At 43.1% G+C, this 25,866-nt stretch overlaps 8 non-coding genes across 8 annotated transcripts; 7 read left to right on the top strand and 1 right to left on the bottom strand.

The window, feature by feature from the left end:
* Positions 1-2,031: 2,031 nt before the first annotated feature.
* Positions 2,032-2,102, top strand: trnag-gcc (transfer RNA glycine (anticodon GCC)). The gene has a single exon. It is a non-coding gene; the product is annotated as a tRNA-Gly (tRNA).
* Positions 2,103-2,661: 559 nt separating this feature from the next.
* trnai-aau (transfer RNA isoleucine (anticodon AAU)) lies at positions 2,662-2,735 on the top strand. Its single transcript has one exon. It is a non-coding gene; the product is annotated as a tRNA-Ile (tRNA).
* A 7,295-nt stretch (positions 2,736-10,030) lies between these two features.
* On the top strand, positions 10,031-10,112 carry trnas-gcu (transfer RNA serine (anticodon GCU)). The gene has a single exon. It is a non-coding gene; the product is annotated as a tRNA-Ser (tRNA).
* Positions 10,113-12,948: 2,836 nt separating this feature from the next.
* Positions 12,949-13,022, bottom strand: trnai-aau (transfer RNA isoleucine (anticodon AAU)). The gene has a single exon. It is a non-coding gene; the product is annotated as a tRNA-Ile (tRNA).
* A 1,581-nt stretch (positions 13,023-14,603) lies between these two features.
* Positions 14,604-14,745, top strand: LOC148634621 (U4 spliceosomal RNA). The gene has a single exon (XR_015933615.1). It is a non-coding gene; the product is annotated as a U4 spliceosomal RNA (small nuclear RNA).
* A 3,050-nt stretch (positions 14,746-17,795) lies between these two features.
* On the top strand, positions 17,796-17,877 carry trnas-aga (transfer RNA serine (anticodon AGA)). The gene has a single exon. It is a non-coding gene; the product is annotated as a tRNA-Ser (tRNA).
* An 841-nt stretch (positions 17,878-18,718) lies between these two features.
* On the top strand, positions 18,719-18,792 carry trnai-aau (transfer RNA isoleucine (anticodon AAU)). Its single transcript has one exon. It is a non-coding gene; the product is annotated as a tRNA-Ile (tRNA).
* A 4,783-nt stretch (positions 18,793-23,575) lies between these two features.
* On the top strand, positions 23,576-23,657 carry trnal-caa (transfer RNA leucine (anticodon CAA)). Its single transcript has one exon. It is a non-coding gene; the product is annotated as a tRNA-Leu (tRNA).
* Positions 23,658-25,866: the final 2,209 nt, after the last annotated feature.

Raw genomic sequence — 25,866 nt, 5'->3', positions numbered from 1 at the left:
CAGCCTCCGCCATGCTTCCCAGGTGGGATGAGGTTTTGGAGTTGGTATGCGGTGTTTTGTTATCTCCAAACATAACGCTGTGCACATTTACCAACAAGTTCAACTTTTGTCACGTCTGTCCACAGAACATTGTTCCAGGAGTTGTGGAACATCCATGTGGTCTTTAGCAAACTTGAGAGGGGCAGTGGTGGTTTTTTTGGGGGGGAGAGCAGTGGTTTCCTCCGTGGTGACCTCGCATGATCACCACTCCTGTTCAGATTTCTTCTTATGGTGGACTCATGGACACAGACGTAAGACAAAGTAAACCACCTGTTTGCTAGATCCCATCCCCACTCAGCAAGTCAAAGATTCCCTCGAAGGACTGGCAGGACCTATAATTAGTATGATGAATGCATCGCTTGCGTCAGGCGTCGTACATGATCAATTTAAGGTAGTGGTTCTTAGACCGCTCCTTAAGAAGTCAAATTTGGATCCACAAGTTCTTAACAACTACAGGCCTGTCTCAAAGGTCCCATTTCAATCTAAAAGTCTTGAAAGAATAGTTGTTGCCCAACATCAAATGGATTCAAATAATATACTTGAGAAATTTCAGTCTGGTTTCTGAAACTGCATTAACAAGAGTCGTAAATTATATTCTCTTAGCTACTGATGCGGGGAATGCAACAGTGCTAGGAATGCAAACTTTAGGTTGCGCTTCTTCATGCTGCATCATTGGCATGAGTGGAGCTTTTTAAACGTCTGTACTTACTGCGCCCCATAAGAAATCATTTGTCCCTGTTCAAAAGAGATTGTGCGATGTCCTGCAGCGTTCGCAAAGCAAACCTTTGACAGTTTGAATAGAGGAATTTATTCTGCTTCCTGTGCGTGCAGTAGTTACAAACTTGAACGTCTTTAAACGATCTCCTGCAGTTTTCAGTGGGCGGGCTTTGTCAGATGGCTTGGAAAAACACACTGTGTTTCGGCTCGGGAAACATCATGAGCAGTGTCCTGCATGTTTTCTGTGTATAGCTGTCTTTTAACGCATACAGAATTCATTCGAAATCATTGATTTCTCCAATTAACAAGGGTCCCTTAAATGATGAGTCAAAGTAACATCTAATCGGATTAGTTTCCTTAGAGCTGGTTCAGAGTTTGCTCAAGAGTTTACCTATCACAGATGCGCAAAGAAGAATGTTGGGGGTGCACGCTTCAAGGCGCCTTACAGCTGTAGGGAGTGATTCGAGACGATTCGTGGCGTGTGCTCGTTCCCATATACCATACGCCCCAGCGTGCAGTGCTAGGATGACGTACAATACCGCTTGGGCACGTAACGGTGTTATATGCAAGTGCGGGACGTGAGGGTTTTCGTTTGTTCATTTTGTTTTGCTCTGCTTTGCTTTGTTTTGCTTTCCATCGCGTGGGTAAGAGCGTAAATAAAAAGGCGATTCCTGCGTCTACCACTAATGTAAGAGCTATTTCAAGTGCGACGTGGTGCGGCTTTTCAAATGCTTGTGGGCATTTCTCTGTTGTTGATTCTTTTTTTGTGTGTAACAAAGTGGCATTTTCATGTCCGGACGGGGAGACTTTATCATTCCGACATGAAGCCACCCTTAAGTCCTCTGAGGCGTGTCTGTCTGCAAGGCTTGTATTTTGGAAATGTTTTTTTGAAACGGAGAACGACTTTGAAATAGGCTTCCGCCGGCGCCTCGCGATCCAGGTAAGATTGTAGCAAGAACGCAGCGGTGGTGGGGCTTGCTGTAGTCGTGGCAGAGTGGTTAAGGCGATGGACTAGAAAGCCATTGGGGTCTCCCCGCGCAGGTTCGAATCCTGCCGACTACGTTATCCGCCTCCAGTCGGTGTGTTTCGGCGCAAGCAAAGAAGCACGCCTCTTTGCTGTTCCTGGTGGTTTTAAAACGCCCAATCGCTTGTACCCGCTGCCTTGGAAATAAGTTCTTCAGCGTCCGCGAATGGCATTTTGCAGCTGGAAGCAGATGTCGACGCGTTTTGCACAGAGCACCAAAAAAGCGTCTTTTTTGAAGGCCCAGGCACTGAGCATTGGTGGTTCAGTGGTAGAATTCTCGCCTGCCACGCGGGAGGCTCGGGTTCGATTCCCGGCCAATGCAGTGGCTTTTGCAGCGAGCGGCTCCATCACTTGCATCCCCTTGCAACTCGCAACTCAAAAAACCCACTGAAGCTAAGCAGGTGTGAGCCAGGTCAGTACCCGGATGAGGGTGAGCTACAGGGAAAAACAAAGCTTCCAGCTGGAAGCGGTGTTAATGGTGCCGGCGGTGGGGCGCTCGCCCTGAGGTCTGTGCGGGTCCCAATGCCCCAGTATAGTGACGGAGATGCTGTGTTGTAAAAGGGCGCTGTCTTTTGGATGAGATGTAAAACCGAGGTCACAGCGCTCTGTGGTCATTCAAAATGACCACCAAAACCTTTGACAAAAGCTCTTGGTAATTGATGGTCTTCAATAATGCTTCTCCTTTAGGTACATTTTAAATCAGCTGAAAAATGCTGTGAAATGGGGGGGCACTTCAGGCCAGTGTAGGATTTGGGTTACAAGAACCATGAAACTGCACGAGAAAGCCCTTACACTGAATTACAAGGCTTTCTATTCAAAGGAGGACAAAAGAAATTCCCTGAGTTCGATTTTTTGCAGCACAGAGAGGAGCACTGTTGTGAGGCTGGTTAGCTCAGTTGGTTCGAGCGTGGTGCTAATGACGCCAAGGTCACGGGTTCGAGCCCCGTACTGGCCAGGTCCTTTTCTCCTCTCTTACCAAAGCTGTTAGGTTCCTTTCCGTGGTGAGAGGGGTTGTCATGCAACGCTGCCACATAGTGCCGACAGACAAGAGTGTTGCGGGAGAAGAGAAAAGTGTTTGAAGATTTAAGAGTGTCTTAGGTGGAGCCAAAATCAAGTGTCACAAATACAAGTGGGAGGATTTCCAATGTTTAATATGGTAAAAATAAGCGGAAGTTATCTGCCGGTCCGGCACAGTCTGCCATGCTTTTGTCATATACTGTAAAGTGGTGTCGAACTGGGTGTCGAACTGGAGCCTCACCATTTGCATATGTGAGGCTCCAGTTATACATCGAGTGTCACATTAAATGACAAAAATGAAGAGAGTTAAAGCAGCTGGAGAGGTTTTCTTACAACTTTTGAGCTGACACAGTTTTGGAAAATGTTTCCTTCACGCTGCACTGTACAACATAGGCAGCCAAGAGTCTCCAAAACAAAACAGAATTGACAGATAGGAGAAAATTCCCACTCATCCTGAAGTTCCCAAAATCCAGCACTGAGCGTAAACAAAGTGTCTAAGTAGCGTGGGAATGCTAACCCTAACCCTAGCTGGAGTTTGAGCAATCCAGCACTGAGCGTAAAAAGATGAGTCAAAGTAACGTCTAATCGGATTAGTTTCCTTAGAGCTGGTTCAGAGTTTGTTCAACAGTTTACCTTTCACAGATGGGCAAAGAAGAAAGTTGGGGGTGCACGCTTCAAGGCACCTTACAGCTGTAGGGAGTGATTCAAGACGATTCGTGGCGTGTGCTCGTTCCCATATACCGTACGCCCCGGGGTGCAGTGCTAGAATGACGTACAATACCGCTTGGGCACGTAACGGCGTTATATGCAAGTGCGGGACGTGAGGGTTTTCGTTTGTTCGTTTTGTTTTGCTCTGCTTTGCTTTGTTTCGTGGTCAAGAGGCGTAAGGTAAGTCGTAATCCAGGGAGAACACTGGTGGCAAACAGTCCGAGGTGAGAGGCGAGGTCCAAAGTCAAAAAGGCAGAAGGGGAGTCCAATATCCAGAATAAACGAGGTAATGGAAAAAATGCCAGGTAGAGCTCTCAAGGAATAGACTCAATACTGAGCAGCGGGAAGCAGGTAAAGATGGTAAAAATAGCACTGTGTACCGCACGGTGGAGTGTGTGCAGGTGGGTTAACTCGTGCGGCAGCGTTTGTTAATAATCACCCACTGCTGGTGCTGATTAGATCGCTTAAGAGTTGGTCTTAACTGCCTGGCGGTCATGACAAGCTCCTCTTTAAGCTGTGGTTTAGTTTTGCAATCGTATTTCTAGAGCAGTTATTTATGGGGGTGGGTGGGTCTTTCACAGAGGCTCAGGACAAATCCCCCACATGAAATTTTACTGTGTGCGTTCAGACAGTCACAGGTCAAGAGCCAGGCAGGAGGACAATGGACAGAAGAGCCAACGAACTAAAAATAAAAGAACAGATATGAAAAAGCCACCATCTTTTTCTTTTTGACATTTTCCGACTTTCATGCAAGCCAGGACAAAGTTGCTCGTAGCTACTTGTGGATTCAAATACTCTATCGAGTGCTTTGATGAGTTTTTGCAATTTGATTGTCGTCCTGTCAGCCTGTTTCTGTTTTTTTTTTTCAATCTAGGGATGGAAAGTATGAGGGAAATGATGGAGCAATCAATAACCGCTCCGGAAAAATGGCAGAAAGAAATGGTCCGTCACTAAGGACATTTGTGAAGCAGAGGAGTGACATCACCACAAAGGCGACACATTCTGCTGATGGTTTTGGTGAATAATGATTGAGGCGCGTTAAGAGAAAGGTAGCTGTGTCAGCATGCGTAGGCTGCAAAGGATCAAGCAAAGGTTTACTCCATGCTGAAAAGAGAAGAAAAGAAGCACAATGTTTCGACTGTGGAGCCTTCTGCACCATCTTCTTTAGCGGTGATGATGTTTACATTGGAAAAACTGAGACATGCGTCCCTGGGTGGCCTTGAACCACCAACCTTTGCATTCTTTGGCGACACCATTTTTTCTTTTGTTTAATTTCTATACTTATTGATAGAATAAAAACGATATGTCATGTACTGTAAGGGAAATGTCTCTTTTCATGGGGAAAGCTAGCACCAGCAAATGTTGTGTTTAGAAGAAGTGATTTAACATGACACGTGACCTAATTTACCGGAGCAAAAGCTCACCCAGCAAGCCCTGCTTTACTTCTACAGGAGAGAAGTACTGTAGAGTCTGCTAGATGTTCAGCTGGGTAGCTACTTCAGCATGCCTCGGCTGCAAAGGATCAAGTAATAGGTTTATTGCATGCTGAAAAGAGAAGAACGGAAACACAGCATTTCGACTGTGAGGTCTTCTCACACCTGAAGAAGCCTCACACCTGTAAAAGGCTCCATGGTTTTCTTTCTTCTCTTTTCAACATGGAATACACCTATTGTCTGCAAGATGTGACAATTTCATGGTGTTTTGGAAGAAAACCTTTTTTCTTTGAATTCAAAATCAATCGGAATTTCAGCACGACACATCAACACTTTTTCTGTTCTCTGTGGTAGAGTGCAAGCGCATGTTCCATGGGCCAGTGTTGTAATGGATAACGCGTTTGACTTCGAATCAGAAGATTGTAGGTTGGAGTCCTGCCTGGCTCGTGAGGCTTTTAAACCTCTCAGGTTCCTCGGTAACAGGTTGCCGTCATGTATATGAACTATAAAAAAGCATTTGCCACAACCCGTAAATTAGCACGCAAGTGCGGGCTAGTTAACACAGAACTGTATGGAGATCATCTCCAGCTCCGAGCTCAATTGCAATGAAAAAACATGCAGAACAGAACTGGAGAGCAGCTGAATTTGTGCTCAGTAGGGTGGGGAGGACTCAGCATTGCTATTGTTCTAATTATTATGAACTGCAGGGGATCTGAATCAGAACATGTCAGTTAGTTTGATCATTGCGTCAATATGTAGGCCACGTTAATATAGAATTATTACTTTGTCTGTCTCTTCTTTGTATATAGCTGAATGTCCCTGACAATTTCATGTTGCCTGCGATGTGTCCCCTCTCCCCACAGCAGTGGCAGATGACCAGCCGTCATCGCTCCCCCAGCATCGTCGCGCTGGGCGTCTCCTCCTCCCCATCTGATTCCCCGTGCGCCCCTCCGTTGGCGCCCACCGGTTTCCTCGAATACGGCATCAGTCTGCTCAGCCAGAGCCAGGGCCTGCTCCAAGGGGACCAGTGCGGCCAGCATCACGTGGCACTGCACCTCAGTCGGCGCCGGGGCCAGGAACGCCTGGAGCGCTATTTCCCGGTGGGCCTCCTCCGGGAGAGTAGGGTAACCCTGGCGGGCTAAGTAGGCCACGTCTGCGGCTGTTACCTTCACTGTTACCTGGATACCTCTTTATCTAGAACTCACTCTTCCCCCTGCCTGTCTGGCTTCTTTTAATCCTTCTGTGCCCGGATTGCAGCGGGTAAGATATTTTTCCAAGAAAAAAAGAGAAATTAAAAAAAGAGAAATTTCACCAGAGCCCCTGCTCATGTCTAATTTTTAGTTTAGAAGGATTCAAGCAAGATTTTGGATGAAAGGCAGCGACCTTAATCAAGCCCAAATCATAATTGAACCCATTCAGAGCCTACATTACATTTTAGTGTTTCATTCTGAGCAGAATGCCCTCACACCTGAAGAAGGCTTGCGTTTTCTTCTCTTTTAAGCATGTGTACAATGCTGTAATACAATTTAAAATAATTAAAAGTTTAAAAAGTATCAACTAAACTCCATTAATATCGAGTGTCTTTTATACAGCTTTTATACAGCTTTTAAGTATAGATTACACTTTTCTAAAATGTATTTAAAAAATAAAAACGATTACTAATCTAATCTTTCCACGTTTGATCCCAAAATCCCAAGAAAAATTAATCTAAACTAGGAGAAAGCTATGCTGAAAGTTTATTAATATACTTAGAAGACAAAGATAACAATTTATGTTGCATTTGTCTGATTGTGAATCAAAAAATACATTTAATTAACTGCTCTCAGTGACAGCTGACAATCCTCCATACACTCAAGTGAAAAATTAGTAATGCCAATGTAAACGTCGTATTTACAATTTGTTGATAATAGAAATGTTAAGTTCTCTAAAGCTTTTTGAGGCAGCAAAAGATTTGAACACCCTATATTGTAATGAGCTGCTGAGCTGAGAATGGGTTATGTTCCTGCTGTCAGAGGGGGTGGAAAGTGCCCGCGGTTATTTAATTAGTATTACAATTCACACTGATTCCCTTGCAAAGGTATGGACATAAGAATATTCGTGCGTGGTCAAAAAATGGCATTAAGCACTTAAAATTAATATGGTTAATAAGAGTAAACTGGAACATGCTGTAACAAGATCGGCTAAACTGGGATCTATCGCTTACGCCTGAAATTGGAGCTGCTGTCGCAGTGAATAGCGACTAATAAGTCTGTCTTTCTGTGGGGGGAAGGGAATCTGATCTGATCTGCAAACCTCCAACAGAGCTGTTCAACTGGTTTTTGTCGGGCACATCAAGTGTCAGGTGTAAGTGATAAATATATTTAGCTGAAAAGCTGTACAACGCAAGACATTTCAGTACTCTAGGTTTCGTGAAAAAGCACATTGTGCTGCTGTAATACAGTTTAAAATAATTAAAAGTCTAAACAGTATCAGCTTATGTATGGGTTGTAATTTAAAAAAAGTCAAAAACCGCACTCAAAATGCAATTTAGCGCTTTCTGGCAAGAGGAGACACCCAAATTAATAATGTAACATGCTACTGTTTGTGCATGGATATAGTTATAATGCTATTTCCTTAGACACGTGATTCCATGTTTTATTTTGAATCCCCGGCGGAACCGGGCATCCATAAGAATCAAGTACTGTAACAGGTTTATTCTATGCTGAAAAAAAAGAAGAAAGAAAACACATTCCATAAGAATCAGCGCCTTTATATAGCGCCTTTAAAGGTGGCTTCTCAAAACGCTTTACAGGATAAAAACAACAATAACAACAACAACAACAACAATATTGTGTTTCATTGCACTTTGACAGATTGTCTTTAAATCAACTGTTGATTTAAAGTTTGACAGTAAATGTTTATATTGTAACGCATACAGCCTCCATTTCTTATTAAAAATGTAGCCTAAGAGGGGGGGTCTGCTCTCACAATCCTCCATATACTCAAGTGAAAAATTAATAATGCCAATGTAAACATCGTATTTACAATTTGTTGATAATAAAAATGTTAAGTTTTTTAAAGCTTTGTGATAGTTTACCCAGTTTACCCATTGTTATTAAAAATGACTTGGATTCGAACATGTTGTGATATTTAGAAATATAAAAGTCAATTAACTGTCAATTTCCATATTTATGTCTTTATTTAGCGGTTTCATTAGTGACAAAGGCTAAACTTTCTTGGAAAAATGTCTTTGCTGTCTTGCTGATACGTTAAGCTTTCTAAACTCAGCCACAAAGTCATGTGACTGATTTTTCGCCCTGTTTCGTTGGTTAAACGCAATGATCACAAGCACCACCATGGTAACTGGGACATGTAGTTTTTAATTCAGATTGAATTATAACTGTACGTACTGTAGCGGCGAGGCTTATTAATAAGACAGAATTAAGTGTTGCTGTGCTTTCCCAAATGAGGCCCCATCTCCCTCTTCATCTCTGTGGTGCAGTAACAGAGAAGCTATTCATGCAGACTGATTTAAAGATGTTTTCTTTTGATAAGGTACAGCTCCCAAATGGGGATGCACTTAGCTAAGCCTGGCTATCATGATCAATGGTCATCCATTGGCGCCTAAAGGTCTGCAAGATTCCAAGAGAGAGCCTCATCCAAGTGGTCTACAACCCCAAGGTCAACATCACCAGAGCACCGTCGCAAGCTGAACAGCAAAGCCTGGCATAGAGCCAGAGAGCGCGGATTAGACAGCAACAAGCCTGCAACTGCTTTGTGCCCGCAGGAGATCTGAATCCCCAGAGATTGGATGAGTATTCAACTTCACTGCATGACAGCTCGAGAATTCAATTGTTATCCCAACCAGTTGATATCAATTTAATTCCTAAGAGTTATGTACTTGTTTTGAGTATCTAGTGTAGAAGTTATAACCAAGTTCATTTACGAAACGGTCTAAATGAATGATATACTGAACGTATGTCCTCTTGATATATGTAACTCTTTGTAACTGACTGAATATATACCTTTTGTATTCTGATAACCCTCTCGATAAGATCTGTTAGGTTTACATGCATATTCTATGTATTAATAAATGTATCCTCGTGTATTAGTACCTGTGTGTGTGCGTTGTTTGAGTTATGTCGCATGGTTGGATTCTAAAGCCATCAAAAGAATCAACTTTGTGATTTACTGCTATAATGAATAATTGTCTCAGTAAATCCCAAATCCTACAGAACTAGTGCCTTCAGAGAGCACACTACAGATGTTACCTATTTATCGTTGAACAGGATGTATGTGATGTGGCGACTAGGTTCAATTTTGTATCCTCTTTAAAAGATTAAGGATTGGGGTGAGTGTGATTTACCACCCTTTCAGCTAAGAACCCGACGTGCGGACCGTTTAAGCTGCATAGACTCGGTCGTTTAACTCTTCTCCATTAGCAGGGTTAAGGTTAAAGAAAAAAACATTGCTGACCTCTTTTTTTTTTGCCAGCCGCGAGCGCTGATTAGCAAGGTTTGTATTTCATGTTTTGCAAGTTGCATCCATTTTAAGAAAAACAAGTCGTTCAAGACAGGAAATGAATGCTTGCATTTAATTAAGTCTAGCCGTAGGCGGTTGTCCATAATGACCAGTTCTGTTTGAGAAGACAGAACAAAAAAGGCACCGCTGGGATTCAGAGCCAGGGTCTCCTGTTCACTAGGCAGGCGCTTTAAGCAACTAAGCCACGGCGCCCCAGGAGCACTGTCCTTTTGCAGCCACTTGGACACACCACTCAGACACATCTGCATTCGGTGTGTGCTCCGCCTGCTCGCTGAGCAAGTTGCCACCTTTACATACAATAGCAACATCAACACCAAGAGAAAGGGTGACAAATGGCTTTTATCTGGAACTTTTCATGTCCAAGGAGCTCGATGTGCTTTCTGTGTACAACAGGGCCACTGATCTCCACACTGGCCATTGAACCACAGCAGTGGCTTGCTGGCTTGACATCTCCCAAGGAAAATGTTGAAATCGCATGTGGAACAGGAAAATGACCCTCGAGTACGAGGGAAAAAAAAGAAAAAGATCATCTGGAGCGCGCCAACCCATGTCCGGACAGCCCACTTCTGTCGACGAGGTGGCTGAGTGGTTAAGGCGATGGACTGCTAATCCATTGTGCTCTGCACACATGGGTTCAAATCCCATCCTCGTCGCTCTCCATGTCTGACACGTGTGCCCGTTTGGCATTGGCCATCCTGTCGTTTGCTCCGGTTCTAGAGCTGTGCATTTTCTAGCGGTGGCTGAACATGGTATAGTAGGCTAACGTCGGTATCGAGCAGTAACAGTAATGGTATTTACGTGCCGCTGCTGCCAAGTAGCTCTGGTTTGAGACCGCGTTTTCACTTACTTGCAACGCAAACAGAGAAAGCGATTTTTGACAGTCTCTCGAGAGACTGCGCTAGGTGTTTAGGGATAGACTTTGTCAGTTCCCCCTGGGATGGTGGCCTCTCAAATAGTTTGTGATTCCTCTAGACGTTTATACAGTAGAAGCCTGCTTCGTGGCTTAAATCCAAGCTAAGGAAACGAGTTAGAGGTCTGATGCAGAACTGCGAATTCAATGAAGGGGAACACTACAGTACATTGCACTGTATGTGTGAGGAAAGCTGCCCCCTACTGTTCCTTGTCGACCGAACAGAGGACTGTAAAGGATACCGCTAAGAAACTTTAGGATGCTGGTTGGAATCCAGCTCCAAAGTAGCCCCTTTGGGTGTTATGTCATCAAAAAGTAAGAACAGCGAATCTCCATTTGATCAAAAGCGCAACAGAACTGTTTTCCGTGGAGCAGGTTTCAGACCCGTAGACCTGTTTTATTTGTAGGGCAGGGCGCATTCCCAAACGCGAATCTCCTGTTTTAGAAATGCTTTGGGCGGCGTGAAGTGAAAATAAGAAGTGGGCTCCAGATGCACATGGAAGCAATCAAGTGTTTCATCCGAGCTGTTTCAAAGACTGCTCAACAGCTTTCCTTTTACAGAGGCCCAACGATTAATGATGGGGGTGCACCCTTCAATGTGCCTTACGACTCTAGGGAGTGATTGAGACGATTCGTAGCGTGTGTTCATTTCCCTCTATTCCCCCTGTTGCAGTGGTAAGACGGTGTGCATTCTGACAGCAATCTCTTTCAAAAAATGATTTTACCTTATCGCGGCTTTGCCCTTCTTGCCTCTTTGGACAATATCTCCATCTTGTGGTCGTTGTTGGTAATGTCTTCTTATGCCCTTTTTTATTTAAATTCTCTATTAGTTGATTATAGAATCTCTACAATGGAGTTGAAAACATCAGTTTTATAGCAGACAATATGACATTATTTATAGTCCAATTAGAAACTTATTACCCTGTTTTTAACATAATAACAAATTAAAATTGATTAAAACTAAGTTTGGAACACCAGGGAACATAACGAATGATTTTTAGGAAAACCATGAGGTTCTCTGTGTCCGATGCCTGCAAGGGGAGAAAGCTAGAATCCTTTGATTTTTTCAAAATTTGAAAATAAACATCATATAACAACTGCTTTCATTCCTAGGAATGAAAAATAACAATTTTTGAAGACATAGTAGTTTCTAAAACACTACAATAAAGTTAAAAACATCAGTTTTATATTACATTATTTTTAGTGAAATTAGTCATTTTTTGCACTATTTTTAATAAAATATCTAATTAAAAGTGATTAAAATTAAGTTTGGAACAACAAGGAACACAAAAAAAAAGATTTTTAGGAAAACCATGAGGTCCTCTGTGCCCGATGCCTGCAAGGGGAGAAAGCTAGAATCCTAAAAAAAAGTTATCAATTCTAGAGCCTAAGAGGAAAACAAGACAAATGTATATCTCCAAATAATTTTATGTGCTTCAGAAGAGCCCAGGAAAGTTTTTTGCATACATGAAACCACGCCCGTTTGCACATAAGCAGACATGGTTGCACACACGACTGCATGAAAGCACACGTGCATGCGAAGTCATCCTGTTGAGCATTTGAAAAGCCGCACCACGCCGCACTTGAAATAGCTCTTACATTAGTGGTAGACGCAGGAATCGCCGTTTTATTTACGCTCTTACCAACGCGATGGAAAGCAAAACAAAGCAAAGCAGAGCAAAACAAAACGAACAAACGAAAACCCTCACGTCCCGCACTTGCATATAACGCTGTTACGTGCCCAAGCGGTATTGTACGTCATCCTAGCACTGCACCCTGGGGCGTAAGGTATATGGGAACGAGCACACGCCACGAATCGTCTCGAATCACTCACTACAGCTGTAAGGCGCCTTGAAGCGTGCACCCCCAACATTCTTCTTTGCGCATCTGTGAAAGGTAAACTCTTGAGCAAACTCTGAACCAGCTCTAAGGAAACTAATCTGATTAGATGTTACTTTGACTCATCTTTTTACTCTCAGTGCTGGATTGCTCAAACTCCAGCTAGGGTTAGGTTTAACATTCCCACACTATTTAGACACTTTGTTTACGCTCAGTGCTGGATTTTTGGAACTTCAGGACGAGTGGGAATTTTCTCCTATCTGTCAATTCTGTTTTGTTTTGGAGACTCTTGGCTGCCTATGTTGTACAGTGCAGCGTGAATGAAACATTTTCCAAAACTGTGTCAGCTCAAAAGTTGTAAGAAAACCTCTCCAGCTGCTTTAACTCTCTTCATTTTTGTCATTTAATGTGACAATCGATGTATAACAGGAGCCTCACATATGCAAATGGTGAGGCTCCAGTTCGACACCACTTTACAGTATATGACAAAAGCATGGCAGACTGTGCCGGACCGGCAGATAATGTCCGCTTATTTTTACCATATTAAACATTGGAAATCCTCCCACTTGCATTTGTGACACTTGATTTTGGCTCCACCTAAGACACTCTTAAATCTTCAAACACTTTTCTCTTCTCCCGCAACACTCTTGTCTGTCGGCACTGTGTGGCAGCATTGCATGACAACCCATTTCACCACGGAAAGGAACCTAACAGCTTTGGTAAGAGAGGAGAAAAGGACCTGGCCCGTACGGGGATCGAACCCGCGACCTTGGCGTTATTAGTACCACGCTCTAACCAACTGAGCTAACCGGCCTCATGACAGTGCTCCTCTCTGTGCTGCAAAAAATCAAACTCAGGGAATTTCTTTTGTCCTCCTTTGAATAGAAAGCCGTGTAATTCAGTGTACGGGCTTTCTCGTGCAGTTTCATGGTTCTTGTAACCCAAATCCTACACTGGCCTGAAGTGCCCCCCCATTTCACAGCATTTTTCAGCTGATTTAAAATGTACCTAAAGGAGAAGCATTATTGAAGACCATCAATTACCAAGAGCTTTTGTCAAAGGTTTTGGTGGTCATTTTTAATGACCACAGAGCACTATGACCTCGGTTTTACATCTCATCCAAAAGACAGCGCCCTTTTACAACACAGCTTCTCGGTCACTATATTGGGAGATTGGGACCTGCACAGACCTCAGAGTGAGCGCCTCCCCGCTGGCCCCATTAACACCGCTTCCAGCTGGAAGCTTTGTTTTTCCCTGTAGCTCACCCTCATCCAGGTACTGACCTGGCTCACACCTGCTTAGCTTCAGTGGGTTTTCAGTTGCGAGTTGCAAAAGTTGGGATGCAAGTGATGGAGCCGTTTGCTGCAAAAGCCACTGCATTGGCCAGGAATCAAAACCAAGCCTCCTGCGTGGCAGGCGAGAGTTCTAACAATGAACCACCAATGCTCAGTGCCTGTACCTTCAAAAAAGACGCTTTTTTGGTGCTCTGTGCAAAAAGCGTCGACATCTGCTTCCAGCTGCAAAATGCCATCCGCAGACGCTGTGAATTTATTTATTTAGACACCGCTCAGAATCCCCTGTAAGATTCTCCTTCAATTCCGTTTTGCAGTGCTTTAGCTCTTTCAAAAGGCTTCGCTTTGCTAGTCACAATCCAAGGCTCGTGACAGCATCTGAAAACACTCGCCACTGCGTTGGCCAGGGATCGAACCTGGGTCAACTGCTTGGAAGGTAGCTATGCTCACCACTATTCCACCAACACACACCCGCCAGAGCCCTCCAGGACACCACCAGAGAATGCTCACGATTTCGGAAGCTGTCTCCGGGACGTGCTGATTCCACACATCCTGAATAAATCATGATATTGTTAGTTGCTGTAGCTAGACGTTCAAATGAGTTTCATGGCCAGATGGACTGTTTCCTCCAGCGGTATAGTATTGCAGTGAGACAGCACGATGCCTGCAAGACTATGTCACGCTAAACGCCACAGATTGTGTTTGTCCGTTCGTGTCAGTCATCCTGCAGCCACGGGAAGTGGGACACAAACATCCCGCAATGCTTTCAAGACGTTAGGATTTGTTTGTGCAACATCCGAGAAGAGTACTTGTGGCTTGAATGTGAACTGTACGTGCCCGCCCCCTTTCCTCTGTAGTGCATGAGTTCCTCCCGGCATGCCCTTCGTCATTGTTCTGTCATCTTGTATTTAAAGGGTTGTATTTCTGCTGCTGAAAAGAATCAACGGGTTTCTTTGTTCCCAACGGAGCCCTTGTCTGTCATGAAATTCTTCAAAACCTCAAGCTAGAAGAAGACGACAAATATGAAGCGTTACAGCAACGACATGCCATGAGACGATTGATAACGATTTCCATAGGATCCCCGCGGTTGCCTGGCAACCGTCAGCTTTGCGCAGTGGCAGTATCGTAGCCTGTGAGGGTTAGCCGAGGCGTGATTATTGCTAGTTGAAAACTTTTCCCAATACCCCGCTTCCGCCGGTTTGCAATACAATCGGCGAAAGCAATTTTGGACAGTCTCGTTAGAGACTGAGCAAGGTGTTTAAAGACAGATTTGGTCATGGTGACATCATGGTAGAAAGAAGCGAGCTTGTTCCCAGTGGGCATTGATTCGTCGAATATACGTATATTTACGGCGAACGTACGGCTATACGTATATATACGTCGCCTCAACGTCGAATTGCAACCGTAAAATTGACGACATTAACAAACGCATATATAACGTCGAAAACACATCTAACACAGTGCCTGAGGCTTTTTACTGTATGTATCGTGTGTGCCGCAACTAGGAGTATACGGCACTCTGCACAGTGTACGAAGTAAATTATTTTCGCAGCAATTAATTTACACGTGTATAATAAATATAGTAAATATAATAAATTAATTACTGCGAAAATAATTTACTTCGTACACTGTGCAGAGTGCCGTATACTCCTAGTTGCGGCACACACGATACATACAGTAAAAAGCCTCAGGCACTGTGTTAGATGTGTTTTCGACGTTATATATGCGTTTATTCATGTCGTCGATTTTACGGTTGCAATTCGACGTTGATTATACGAACCCAGCATATTTTCCGGTTATATACCACAATGCATTGCTAGTATTCGTTGGTCACCATTTTGGACACGTTTTTCAAACGTAGAAGTATATCCGCAAATATCTCAGATATCCTCTTTTGACGAGTAAGTATGAACAATAATAATACTATCTGAATACATACAGATCTTTCTTAATATTATTTTGATTAAAATAGTATGTGAATAAGCAAAAAAATGGCACATAAAATAGTGTGAATGGGGAAGATGACACAAAATCGTTTTGCCGTTTCTCTTATTCTTATTCTATGTTGTACTTTCAAACTTTGGGTACTCTTTAATTAGGACAGACTTTATTGCTCAACTGCTATGATGCAAGCCAAATTTTATACATTTATTTCAGCTTTGAGCTTAGTAAACCGTTCATTTTTTAGATTATACTAAAGAAGATATTAATCATCATTTATTTGGGAAGTAATATTATATAATTTTCTCCTAGCTGCGGTGCTGAAGTCCCACCCTACATCAACAGAAAAAGAAATAAAGGAGCACGCAATGTGTTACTTGAAGAATGCATATGCAAGGCAGGGGGCCAGGAGATCTGGACTCTGAAAATAATAGGTTTTTGGTTCTAACTGTTAGGACAATTAGACAGGGTTTGCAAACAGTGGACAAAAATCGTCTTAACTTCCATTGTAATATTTTTTTTTCTTGGAAATATAGAAGTTGTACATTTTAAAATGTATATTTGAATCAAAATGTGGTTTTGAGTTAGTGTGTTAATGTAATTAGTTTTGTGTTTGTCATTACTATACTGTATATTGCCATGTTACCAGAATTTGTAGCTGAAGTTTAAGACTAGTTGTGTTTTTATGATTATTGCCCATATGTTGATTGTTGATTGATTGTATACAATGTATAATTTGAAATACATATGTTTCAGGTGTGAATGTGTATTTTCAGAATACATTTCTAAACCTAATCATTGGCTTGTTTTACTTGTTTCTACACCTATAAAATCTATCTTTGATGTATAATAGACCTCTACCCATATACGTATAATAGACCTCTAATGTTATCCGTATAATAGACCTCTAACCATATACGTATAATAGACCTCTAAAGTTATCCGGAACTCCAACCATATATGTATAATAGTCCTCTAAATTTATCCGTATAATAGAACTCCAACCATTTATGTATAATGAACGTCTAAATATAGACGTATAATTGACGTTTAACTTTAGACGTATATTAGAATTTCATTCTAGACGAATTGTAGACCACATTTAGACGTCTAAGATATGCGTTTATTAGACGTATATTATACGTCTTTTGCCCACTGGGTTACGTCTCAACAGAAACGCTCTTTAGCTCTTTCAGCTTTATGCAGAGAACATCGTCTGTCGAGATCACTTTTGAGTCAGCGCGAAACGCCGTGTGCTGTCAGTTTGATTTCATATTGCTCGTGGCGGCGCCCGGCTTTTGTCTGTCAAACGTTAGGTTGCACTTCTTCATGCTGCATCGTCGGCATGAGTGGAGCTTTATAAACGTCTGTACTTACTGCGCCCCATAAGAAATCGTTTGTCCCCATTCAAAAGAGATTGTGCGATGTCCTGCAGCAAACCTTTGACAGTTTGAAAAGAGGAATTTATTCTGCTTCCTGTGCGTGCAGTAGTTACAAAGTTGAACGCCTTTACACGATCTGCTGCAGTTTTCAGTGGGCGGGCTTTGTCAAATGGCTTGGAAAAACGCACTGTGTTTCGGCTCGGGAAACATCATGAGCAGTGTCCTGCATGTTTTCTGTGTATAGCTGTCTTTTAACGCATACAGAATTCATTCGAAATCATTGATTTCTCCAATTAACAAGGGTCCCTTAAAGGATGAGTCAAAGTAACGTCTAATCGGATTAGTTTCCTTAGAGCTGGTTCAGAGTTTGCTCAAGAGTTTACCTTTCACAGATGCGCAAAGAAGAATATTGGGGGTGCATGCTTTAAGGCGCCTTACAGCTGTAGGGAGCGATTCGAGACGATTCGTGGCGTGTGCTCGTTCCCATATACCGTACGCCTCGGGGTGCAGTGCTAGGATGACGTACAATACCGCTTGGGCACGTAACGGCGTTATATGCAAGTTCGGGACGTGAGGGTTTTCGTTTGTTCGTTTTGTTTTGCTCTGCTTTGCTTTGTTTTGCTTTCCATCGCGTTGGTAAGAGCGTAAATAAAAAGGCGATTCCTGCGTCTACCACTAATGTAAGAGCTATTTCAAGTGCGGAGTGGTGCGGCTTTTCAAATGCTTGCGGGCATTTCTCTGTTGTTGATTCTTTTTTTGTGTGTAACAAAGTGGCATTTTCATGTCCGGACGGGGAGACTTTATCATTCCGACATGAAGCCACCCTTAAGTCCTCTGAGGCGTGTCTGTCTGCAAGGCTTGTATTTTGGAAATGTTTTTTTGAAACGGAGAACGACTTTGAAATAGGCTTCCGCCGGCGGCTCGCGATCCAGGTAAGATTGTAGCAAGAACGCAGCGGCGGTGGGGCTTGCTGTAGTCGTGGCCGAGTGGTTAAGGCGATGGACTAGAAATCCATTGGGGTCTCCCCGCGCAGGTTCGAATCCTGCCGACTACGTTGTCCGCCTCCAGTCGGTGTGTTCCGGCGCAAGCAAAGAAGCGCGCCTCCTTGCTGTTCCTGGTGGTTTTAAAACGCCCAATCGCTTAAACCCGCTGCCTTGGAAATAAGTTCTTCAGCGTCCGCGAATGACATTTTGCAGCTGGAAGCAGATGTCGACGCGTTTTGCACAGAGCACCAAAAAACCGTCTTTTTTGAAGGCTCAGGCACTGAGCATTGGTGGTTCAGTGGTAGACTTCATGCCTGCCACGTGGGAGGCTCGGGTTCGATTCCCGGTCAATGCAGTGGCTTTTGCAGCGAGCAGCTCCATCACTTGCATCCCCTTGCAACTCGCAACTGCAAACCCACTGAAGCTAAGTAGGTGCGAGCCAGGTCAGTACCCGAATGAGGGTGAGCTACAGGGAAAAACAAAGCTTCCAGCTGGAAGCGGTGTTAATGGTGTCGGCGGGGGGGCACTCACCCTGAGGTCTGTGCGGGTCCTAATGCCCCAGTATAGTGACGGAGATGCTGTGTTGTAAAAGGGCGCTGTCTTTTGGATGAGATGTAAAACCGAGGTCACAGCGCTCTGTGGTCATTAAAAATGACCACCAAAACCTTTGACAAAAGCTCTTGGTAATTGATGGTCTTCAATAATGCTTCTCCTTTAGGTACATTTTAAATCAGCTGAAAAATGCTGTGAAATGGGGGGGCACTTCAGGCCAGTGTAGGATTTGGGTTACAAGAACCATGAAACTGCACGAGAAAGCCCATACACTGAATTACACGGCTTTCTATTCAAAGGAGGGCAAAAGAAATTCCCTGAGATCGATTTTTTGCAGCACAGAGAGGATTGATGTCGTGAGGCCGGTTAGCTCAGCTGGTTAGAGCGTGGTGCTAATAACGCCAAGGTCACGGGTTTGAGCCCCGTACAGGCCAGGTCCTTTTCTCCTCTCTTACCAAAGCTGTTAGGTTCCTTTCCGTGGTGAGATGGGTTGTCATGCAACGCAGCCACATAGTGCCGACAGACAAGAGTGTTGCGGGAGAAGAGAAAAGTGTTTGAAGATTTAAGAGTGTCTTAGGTGGAGCCAAAATCAAGTGTCACAAATGCAAGTGGTTGGATTTCCAATGTTTAATATGGTAAAAATAAGCAGAAGTTATCTGCCGGTCCGGCACAGTCTGCCATGCTTTTGTCATATACTGTAAAGTGGTGTCGAACTGGGTGTCGATCTGGAGCCTCACCATTTGCATATGTGAGGCTCCAGTTATACATCGAGTGTCACATTAAATGACAAAAATGAAGAGAGTTAAAGCAGCTGGAGAGGTTTTCTTACAACTTTTGAGTTGACACAGTTTTGGAAAATGTTTCCTTCACGCTGCACTGTTCAACATAGGCAGCCAAGAGTCTCCAAAACAAAACAGAATTGACAGATAGGAGAAAATTCCCACTCGTCCTGAAGTTGCCAAAATCCAGCAGGTGGATTTTGGGAACGGCATACAGACCCCTGACACAAGTGGTCTGTGCCAGGGGTCTGTATGCCGTTAACCATGCCGCCATACCAGTAGCACCACCACAGTCTTAAAGGAAACCGGTGTAACAACATGTCCGGGTAACTTGTTCCATTCACCCGCAGCTCTTTGTGTAAGGATGTGCCACATATGTGGCGTTTTTCACACAGCAGCTGTATCGACGAGCGGTGAAAAAAGTGTGGTGGAAACGTCGGACCCTAAGGTGGTGACTGCATCGGAGACGGCTGTTAAGACACTGACCAAAACCAAACGTGTCAAGCCTTCGGAGAGAAATAATAACACGCCTAAAGACTTGGTGTTTGGTGATGTGGGAGACTCAGTGCGGTATATTGCACAGTTAGTATCAAAGGTGGGCACTAATGAGGTGGATAAAAAGCGGGGTTTAGAGAATCTAAGAGCCGCTTTAGCAAGTGTACATTCAGTGTTTCCAAAACCGATCCAGGTTTACGCCGCTAGACTCTTAGACGTTTTTTCTAAAGAAGATGCTGATCTAACCTCTGGATTTCGTTACCTGATAATGCTATTTCATGGTGCACTGGCGAAGACCCACCGGGATAAATGACTAAACATGTGCATGGTGCAGTCCAGAGAATATTGGATGAACTTTCTCCAAACATCGGGGCGAATGATTTTGTACAGCTGCGTTTGACTGCGGGTGGTTTTAACAAACCCTTGTTCTCACGCAGGAGACAACCCGGAGAATTAAATGCTGCTGATTTTTTAAGCCACATCTCAGACCTCTTACAGAGCCACACAGAAATTCTCACCGATGACAGCCTCCGATTAGTGGTGACGATAGTTAGGAATATGCAGGGGGGTGCCCGTCGAAGATTTAAATCCGTTCTGGGTAATTGCTCAGAAAAAAGCGCACCTTATCGACTTACATTACACGGGCGGTAATCTGTGTTTCACCAGGAGTGTGTACGGTTTGTTGAATGAAGGTTGTACCAATGGGGAAATGTTACAGGGCGCTAAACGAATGCACAAAGAGTTGGGTTTTTCAGAGAATCAGAAAATGAGTTTGTCAGACATTACCGCTTTTGAAAAACATTTAAAGGTGGTCATTAAAATTTTGTACCACGACCAGGGTGATTGAAAATATTTTACAACGGGGCCCACACCACCTAATTCTAAAATACTTTTTGTTCTACTGCATGAAGAGCATTTTTATGGGGTTTTAAATATTAAAGCTTTTGTGGGGGCGGCATATTTTTGCACTAACTACCATGCGGCGTATAGCCACAAGAACGCACACGCCTGTGTTAAAGCTTGTAAAACCTGTTTAGATCCCCAGTGTTGCGAAATTGATGCAGAAATTCAGAATTGCCCGGCCTGTAAGGTCTTTTGTCGTAGCTCTCAATGTTTGGCGAGACACTTTCGGAATGCAGCGACGGGTGTTAGTAAGTGTGAGCGCAGGGTCTTTTGTGAGAAATGTGAGGTTTATAACCTCTCTAGTCACAAATGTAAAGAGAAACTGTGCTCGCATTGTAACAACGTGATCGACACCCCTGACACACATTTGTGCTACATACTGCCTTTGGACAACCCCAAAATTTCAAACAAGTACATTTTTTTTTACTTTGAATGCATGCAAGAAACGGGGACACACATACCAAATTACATCCATGCCCTTCATATTAACAATAAACGAAGCTGGGAATTTTATGGTGAAACTTGTCTAAAGGATTTTGTGTGTAAATTTATCGATAGACGTTTCAAAAACCATACATTCATATCGCACAATGGCAAGGGATATGACAATTACCTAGTAATCAGACAGTTGTAAGATGAAAAGATGGACGTTGAACTAATTAATCAGGGTGGTAAGATAATGTGTATGACCGTAAAAGCTCTGAACATCAGATTTATCGATTCTTTAAACTTTCTACCTATGAAATTAAGCAAACTGTCGGCCGCCATGGGGTTCCCCGGGGGTAAGGGTCATTTTCCACACTTGATGAACACTTCAGAAAACCAAAATTATGTCAGCCCGATGCCGCCGCCAGAACTTTACGGCGTTAACTACATGCTGCCGAGGGAGAAAGCCGAGTTTTTGGTTTGGTATGAAGAATGCAAGGGAAGTGTGTTTAACTTACAGAGAGAGTTGAGACGTTACTGCCAGTTGGATGTGGCAATTCTAAGAGAAGGCTGTGTCAGGTTTTGGGACGAGGTCATGAATATGACCAGACAGACACGCGTGACTGAGTCAGGGGCCGCCTGCGTTGTGTGCATCGACCCCTTTCAGTTTGTGACCATCGCTAGTGTCTGCATGGCCATGTTCAGACTTATGTTTTTACAGGAAGAGACGATAGCGTTGCTACCCCATGACAATTACCACCACCAGCAAAAACGATTTTCTACACCCAGCATTCAGTGGCTTATGTACATCGAACACACAGAGCCCGTTAAAATCCAACACGCGTTAACCACGGCCGGTGAGTTCAAGGTTGGTCAAAGCTGAAAGCTCAAAGCTGAAATAAATGTATAAAATTTGGCTTGCATCATAGCAGTTGAGCAATAAAGTCTGTCCTAATTAAAGAGTACCTAAAGTTTGAAAGTACAACATAGAATAAGAATAGAGAAATGGCAAAACGATTTTGTGCCATCTTCCCCATTCACACTATTTTTATGTGCCATTTTTTGCTTATTCACGTACTATTTTAATCAAAATAATATTAAGAAAGATCTGTGTGTATTCAGATAGTATTATTATTGTTCATACTTACTCGTCAAAAGAGGATTGCTGAGATATTTGCGGATATACTTCTACGTTTGAAAAACGTGTCCAAAATGGTGACCAACGAATACTAGCAATGCATTGTGGTATATAACCGGAAAATATGCTGGGTTCGATATTTTCTCAACGTATGCGTTTATTAATGTTGTCGATATTATGGTTGAAATTTAACATTGATAATACATCACGGCTATGTGCCCCCTGCTATGTGCTGATGTGCAATTTTAACGCATGCAGTTAGTAAGGATCGTACTGTTGTATGGTATTATATATAATGACATTATGGAATAGGATGGGGACAGGCCTGGCATCACGGGGGGAGGGAGGAGTGTTGCCCCTTCAGTTTTGGGCAAAAAGATTTACCTAACTTAATTTGCGCCCTAAAAAAATAGTTGTACTTGGTCAATGGTCAGACAACACTAAATGACACGAACAGTCACTCAGTCTGTTTGATGGGCAGGAGGGCTATCCGTCCAGGAACTGCACATATCAGTGTCGTTATTGAGTGTCAACATTACGATCCTGTTTGCTCAGGTGGACCGATTCCTTGCAGTAGTTTATCATTATACTTAAAATCTTTATATAACTAGGACTAGTTATAGCAGTCTGTGCTTTCTGTTGGTTTTACAACATTTTTTTCTTAACGATTCAGAACGTCCATGTAGCTGCAAAAATGAACGCTTATGGTACTTTTCGCTCCAGGCAATACAAACCGTGAGAGTGACGAAAAATGTGAAACTGAACTTCATCGCAAATACCAGATTGCTAGTCGTTATCTTCTATCATGAAGCACTAATCAATGGCATAGCTGCGAGATTTCATTTGGGTAGCTGCACCCTACAGCTCCGTTTCAACCGAAATATCACCCCCCCCCCTCAGAATTTCAGACGCCCCCCTACAGATTTTTCCCCGGGCACCGCGCACTGATGGGGGACAGGGTGTCCAGGAAATGGTATCAACTTTTCTCAAGAAAATAAAAATAGAAACTCTATAGGCACTCAAACATTTTACTGTTTTTTTTTCAGGCAGTAAATTACGTAAATTACTGCTTCGACACGTAATGGCATTATAATCAAGTGCAGGAGCTGAGGGCTTTTGTTTTGTTTCGTTTTCCATGGCGTTCGTAAGCACGCAAATCAAAGGCAATTCCTGCGTCTAACACGAATGTAAATGCTTTTGAAAGTGCAGTGTGGTGCAGCTTGTAAAATCCTTGTCCACATTTGTGGTTTGTTGATGTTTTTCTGTCTGCCAAAGTTGCATTTTGACATCCAGACGGGGAGACTTTATCATTTGAACGTGAAGCCAGCCTTAAACCCTCTGAGGCGTGTCTGTCTGCCGGCACGTATTTTGTGAAAGGTTTTTTTTTTTAACTGAGAGCGACTTTGAAAAAGTTTCCGTAGCCACCTCGCACTCCGTGTTAGATTATAGGAGGAATGCGGCGGCGGCGAGCTCGCTGTAGTCGTGGCCGAGTGATTAAGGCGATGGATTCAAAATCAATTGGGGACTCCCCGCGCAGATTTGAATCCTGCCGACTACGGCGTCTGCCGCATGTCGCCTTGTGCCTGCGCGGCAAAGACGAAGTGCTGCTTCTCCTTTCCTGGTACTATAAGAACGCTAAATCGCTTGGCTCTGCTGTCATGGAAATAAATTCTTCAGATAACCACACATTTTGCGTTCGCACCTCTGGTGCTCTACTTATGCCTTTGAAAACCTAATGAATAAAGCTGAAAGAACCGACACAATATGTAGGTGCTCGTAAAGCACGCAGTAAAGAACTGTTAACAGCAAAGGTTTCAGTGGGTTAACTGAGGAGAAGGCGTGATCGCTAATTGTTGACTTTGTATTTGGTGTTAGAAACACTCTTACTGTGCATGACGTGCAACAAATGTAGCCACAGAAATTGCATCACGCTTTCATGTATGCTATCGCAGACACCAACGTTGCCTAGATAGAAAACCGAAATAGCCGTGGGTTTGCTTGCTGGTCTGAAGGATCTCTCTTCGAATCTCTATCATTTGTCAATGGAAGTAAAAGGCGCTGCAATTTCATACGTTCAGAATGAAACCCGCAGCTGTTGTTCGACTTTATTTCTTGACTAATTACAACTGAGTGTCGCATGAGCAGTTACGTAAACTTGTCTGGTATATTTGAACAAAAATGCCGTTCTTCAATTAAAACTAACAGTACATTGTCAGGGACATTCAGTTCTATACAAACAAGAGACAGACAAGATAATATTTCTACCTTTCATGTGGACTACGTGTTGACTTACTGATCGGAATAATTGAAAAGTTCGGGTTCATAGCCGATGCAGTGCATGCTAATTAGAACAGCAAAGCTGAGCTCTCAGCACCGTACTGAGCCCAGGTGTTTTTCTAAAGCTGTCAGGTGCAGTTCATTTACATGAAGGAAATCTCTTACTGGGTACTATTACAATGCAGTAAGTAGCACAGACTACTTAGGGAGTAGCCCGATGCATTTAAAAACAACCCGAGCCAGGCAGGAGTCGAACCTACAATCTCCTGATCCCTAGTCAGACGCGTTATCCAGTGTGATACTGCAGGACTGTAACCCAGTGAGATCAGCACTGCAACTAGTAAAATATTACCCCCGGTCCATTCTTTTCCAAAAGTGAGAAACACCTGTTTTCTACATTTTGTCTGTTTTAAAACATTATCTTCCAAAGCATCATAAAATTGTCCCTTCTTCCAGACTCTACTTCTCTCTTGTAGTAGTACAGCAGACCTTTCCAGGTGAGCAGATCACAGAGTCCGAAATGAGCTTCCTCCATCAAGCAAAGTACCTGAACATGACGCTGTCTTCATAAAAGCGCCCCTGTAATAAAGAAATTAAATCCGAAATCAAGAGGGCAGCACAGTGGGCAAAAGACGTATAATATTCGTCTATTAAACGCATACCTTAGACGTCTAAATGTGGTCTGCAATTCGTCTAGAATCTCTGCACTGTGTACTAAGTAAATTATTTTCGCAGTAATTATTTACATTAACGAAGAGCATAACGCGTGTACTGTATACACTGCAAGTACAACCCCCCTCTCTGCAGGAGTGCTGGCTGTGACGAATTGAAACGGTTTCACGGGTATTTTCAAAGTAGGAGGCGAGATTTCCAGCGAAAGACACCCCCCCTCAAAAACCCAGTAAATACAGTACTTACTAGTTAAAGGCTAGGCTCCCGACTACGGCGAAAGGAACCCTTCTTTCATTAGAAGACAATGAACATATTTTAGCCCTGAATGAATTAATAGCAAACATGGTTTACATAAAAGACATTTTTCCAAGAAAGTTTAGCCTTTGTCACTAATGAAACCACTAAATAAAGACATAAATATAAAAATCTTAAGATTTTTAAAATACATGACTTTGCTAAAATTTATTTGAAAATAAAAACAATTACAACCGCCAGGGGAGAGAGAGAACAGGGGAGGGATGTTTGGATTTGCATAAGGGGCGGGGCTATGGAAATTAGGTCTGTTTGGGAATGTGTAGTTACATTTTCTGGCTGTTTGTGAATTATCGTTGTTGAGTATGGAGTGTTGAGGTATTGATTTTGTGTAATGCTTTATGTTGAAAATTGAGGTTGATTTTGTTTATGATAAACAGGATAAACTGGGATGGGAGGAAGGTTTGGTTTTGCATAAGGGGCGGGATTATGATAATTGGAGGACTTTGCGAGAGTAAAATGGTTTGATTATTTGATTTTGTATTGTGGTTGTTATCTATGTTTTT

This window comes from Lepisosteus platostomus, unplaced genomic scaffold (genome assembly GCF_059453375.1).
Source record: "Lepisosteus platostomus isolate fLepPlt1 unplaced genomic scaffold, fLepPlt1.hap1 Scaffold_32_H1, whole genome shotgun sequence".
Taxonomy (NCBI): Eukaryota; Metazoa; Chordata; class Actinopteri; order Semionotiformes; family Lepisosteidae; genus Lepisosteus; species Lepisosteus platostomus.
This window is presented reverse-complemented; position numbering and strand designations above follow the sequence as displayed.